Genomic DNA, 4,567 nt, shown 5'->3' with positions numbered 1-4,567 from the left:
GGACAAGTTGTTCTTCCAGTAGGGATAGTTTCTTGCTGTCCTTCCCCAAGGGAAGGCTCACCCATGTCTGAGAGTGGGTAGGCCTCCTTGTTATGCCTGGATAGCGGAGGACTTGGGATTCTGAGCTGCAAGTCCAACAAATGTCAAAGGCTAACCTTCTCTTTAGTTTTCAGTGTTGCCATTGAGTGGTGTCTGAAGTCCCATCTTGACTCGTGACACCCTCACGTGTGCTTGCTGTTTTTCAATCACTGTGCCAGACACTCAGTGAATGTCTTGGGCCAGAGAGCCTTGACATCCACAAAACGTTCTCTGATCACTGTTCAGGAGCCCCTTCCCACGGCCTTCCCCTGTATTTAAACAGACACCCCTCAAGCTGCAATCGCTCCTTTGAGCCCAATTTTGCTACTTGCTGGCTTCAGCTCTCTGTTGTTGTTGTTGTTGTTGTTGTCGTACTAACTATTGGGAGATTTCCTCAACTTTCTGGATGCTTACCAGTTTTCTGCCCTTGCCTTTTTACATTCCAAAACTGTATTTGTCTTCAAAATGCTCCATCCAACAAGAATATTCTCTTCCAGCCTAACAGAGTAAATAAAATATATAATCATTTACTTTTAACATTTATAATTATTTAGCTCAACTAATAATTTAAGTTTTAGATTATTTAATTTATTCTTTGTGAGTTTTATAGACCATGCTTTCCTCATATTTATGCTCAACTTGTCCAAGACCCACCCCAGCTCTTTACCACCGATTTCATGTTCCTTCTTTATTTTAATTTAATTTTATTTTATGTCATTTTACTTTATTTTTTGGGTTTTTCAAGACAGGGTTTCTCTGTATAGCCCTGGCTGTCCTGGTACTCACTCTGTAGACCAGGCTGGCCTTGAACTCTGAAATCCAACTGCCTCTGCCTCCCAAGTGCTGGGATTAAAGACGTGCACCACCACCACCCAGCCTTATTTTTGTTTTTAAAGTAACCCACCAACCCTAATTTGTATTGTCCATATGTTTTGTTTGGTGTGAGACCACCAACCGGAGCATGAGCAACCTCCCAGAAGCCTCACAGAAAACCCTGATTCTCCTTTCCCTGAAGGCTATCACCTGTCTGTTGTAGGAAAAAAAAAAATTTTTTTTTAAACCCCCAGCCCAGAGCTTCTTCCCCCACCTTAGACCATTTATGTTCCGGGATGAAAGAAACACTACAGCCTTTTATATTTTTAAATATACCTTAGGCAGCACAATAGCCATGCAGTTAGAACCTACCTTCCCATCGATAACCCCAAGCATCAAAGTAAATAGTGAGACAATGCCCCAACAAAGCCTCACTATTTACTGTGTTCCATCTGGGCTGCTCTCAACTCCAACCAGGCAGCCCTCTGGGCCATGTTCTCTTGGACCCTAGCCCATGGTGGCTCTTCTCCCTCCTCCCTCTTCCTGGTTGGCGCTCTCTCTCTCTCTCTCTCTCTCTCTCTCTCTCTCTCTCTCTCTCTCNTCTCTCTCTCTCTCTCTCTCTCTTTCCTCACCCTCCTCCTTAGGTTGGGGAAACCTAACCCCACTTATTCTCTTCTACTCAGCTATTAGTGGTTGGTATCTTTATTCATCAATCAGAATTAACTTAGGGGTCAGGTCCCAGAGGCTGTGTGCAGACTCCAGGTCTTAGGGGCCTGCACTTAGCATTACAATAGACAGTAAAAGACAAAACCTCCACCGTCCTTAGCAACTCGAATTCCCTCCCCTACACAGGATATCCGGATCCTATTGCCTTGAGGAAGCATTCCACACCCTTGCTCTGGACGTTTTATTTGGCAACCTATAGCTTCTGGAATGAGCATAATTCCCTGCATAGGTTAACTCCAACTAAACTTTTGGTGTATATGTGTGTGTAGCTTACAAAATAGTGACATTCCATATTGTTTTTGCAAACATCATTAGTGTTAGTTGTCCCTCCCTCCTCCTCCCCTCCCATACCTCTTTCCGCTTAAGCCTTCTTCCCCTTTATTTCCATTGTTCAGTTCACACCATCTATGTTTTTACCATGTCCTTTTCTTCTAGTTAGCTTTCTAACACCGTAAGAAAACACCAGGACCAAAAGCGACTTAGAAAGAAAAGGGTTTCTCTGGCTTACACATCCCAGTCCCAGTACATCCCAGTCGGGTCATGAATGTGAGGCAGGAACCTGGAGGCAAGAGCTGAAGCAGAAGCCTTGGAGGAGAGCTGCTTACTGGCTTGCTCCCTATGGCTTGCTCAACTTACTTATTATAGCACCCAGAACCATCTGCCCGAGGTTGGTACTGCCCAGAATGATTCAATAATTAATCAAGAAATGACCCACTGGAATGCCTAGTGGCCAACCTGATGGGGCAACTTTCCTGTTAAGATTTCCTTTCCTCAGGTGACTGCAGTTTGTGTCAGGTTGACAAAAGCTAGCACATCTCTTTAAGAACCCCCTCCCTCCTCCTAAACAATGGTCCCTTTCTAGTTTCCTGATTCTACTTGAGAATGAGAACATCCTTTTTTTTTCTCTTCTGATTCTGGATTACCTCATTCAGTATAAATGTTTTTCTAGCTCCATCCGTTTACTTTCAAGTTTCATTTTTCTTTAAAACAGAATAAAAGTCCACTGTATACAGGTATCACATTGTTATTATCTATTAATGAGTAGAAACTTGTCTTATGTGCTAGTTATTGTAAATAGAACAGCTATGAACATGGATGAGTATGTGTCTCTGCAGTAGAAAGGAGTCCTTTGTGTCCACGCCCAGGAGGGCTATAGTTGGGTCATCTAGCAGATCTATTAGTCGTTTTAAGAGGAGCTGACACACCGTGGGAACAGTGGCTGCACCAATTTGCACTCCACCAATAGCACACGAGGGTTTCCCTCTACCCCACATCCCTGTCAACATATTAAAAATGTGTATTTTGGGCATCTTTGTCAAAAAATGGTTGGTTTAAAGTGTGATGTAGACTTCATCCGGGTCTTTTTTGATTCTATTCGTTGATCAAAATGTCTGTTTTTATGCCAGTGCCACACTGGTTTTACTACTATGGCTCTGTAGTATAGCTTGAAATTGAGTATGCAATACCTCCAGCAGTGTGCAATTGTTCAGGATTGTTTTAGCTATGAAGAATATACTGCTAGTTGGGATACAGGAAGACTCAAACACCACCTCTAAATTTAACATGTTCATATACTTATGATGCTTACCTATAATGTAATATATAATACTGTCACTATACATTGATTTACATCTTCTAAAACTTTATATACATGGAGTCATATGTAGTGTTTACGAATGGTCTTCTTTGGCCCAGTGTCAGTATTCTGAGAGTCACTCAAGTGTTTCATTCCTTTTAGTTCCTACACCATCTTCTGTTGTAGAAAGTGTGTGTAACACATTGTGTACATCTGTCCACCTGCTGATTGGTGTCTGAGCTGTTTCCAGCATGGGGGTGGAACAAATGAAGCTGCCGGGGCATTGGTGAGCAAGACTGTGTGGATCTGAGCCAACACAAAGAACAGACTAGCCATATCCTAGGGTAGGTGCTTGGTTACCGCTTAAGAAACCAACTGCAGTAATTGTCTGCTACTCTGTAACCAGTGAACCCCAGTATTAAAACCACAACTGTGTTATCTCAGGATTCCTGTGGGGGACAAGTCAAGGTTCAGCTAAAGCTGAGTGCTAAAGCGATGTCCATGCTCTCCTTGTCCAGTGATCTACCCATCTCTGTGTGCCTATGTCTCCACCACCCACCACTAACCCGCTTGGCCATCTCTCTGTTTAATTACGGTGGCTGCTTAAAATGTCTTAAATGTTAGGCAGGGAAAAGCACTTTTTAAAAAGAAGTAAGTTCACTTCTTTTAAATTTGTTTTGCTTCTTGTAATTTCTTTGCATTTCCTTCTAAGTTGTAGATATTTTGTTACCAATTTCTGCTAAATGACCAATGGGATTTGGGCTGTTACATTGTTCTTTTCATACCAATTTAGAGAAATTTGTCACTGGGATGATCCTGTGCCTTCTGAGCATGATGAATGTGGTGTCGCCCCCCAGGTTAAAGAGCTTCTTTAATCTCTGCTTTGTTTGCAGCTTCGGTGGGAAAGTGTTTTCCTTTTCTAGACAAACAAAACAGTTTTTCCTCTTTTTAAAATGTCATTGATCCTGTGTCTCAGCTGTTGTGAACGGCGGGATACTTCTGAGTTTCCAGTGTCTTTGATGTACTTTCATTTGAGTGCACACACAAGATCTCTTCTTTTTTTTTTTTTTAAGATTTATTTATTATTACATGTAAGTACACTGTGACTGTCTTTAGACACACCAGAAGAGAGTGTCAGATCTCATTATGGACAGTTGTGAGCCACCATGTGGTTGCTAGGATTTGAACTCAGAACCTTCAGAGGAGCAGTCAGTGCTCTTAATTGCTGAGCCATCTCTCCAGCCCCCAAGTTCTCATTTCTTGAAGAACATTCGTCGTTTTTCCACAGTGGCTGTATTAACTTCCATCCCCAGTGACAGTATATGAGAGTTCCCTCTCCCTACTCTTGCTATTATTTGCATTTCCCCCCCCCCC

This window comes from Mus caroli, chromosome 7 (assembly GCF_900094665.2).
Source record: "Mus caroli chromosome 7, CAROLI_EIJ_v1.1, whole genome shotgun sequence".
NCBI lineage: Eukaryota > Metazoa > Chordata > Mammalia > Rodentia > Muridae > Mus > Mus caroli.
This window is presented reverse-complemented; position numbering follows the sequence as displayed.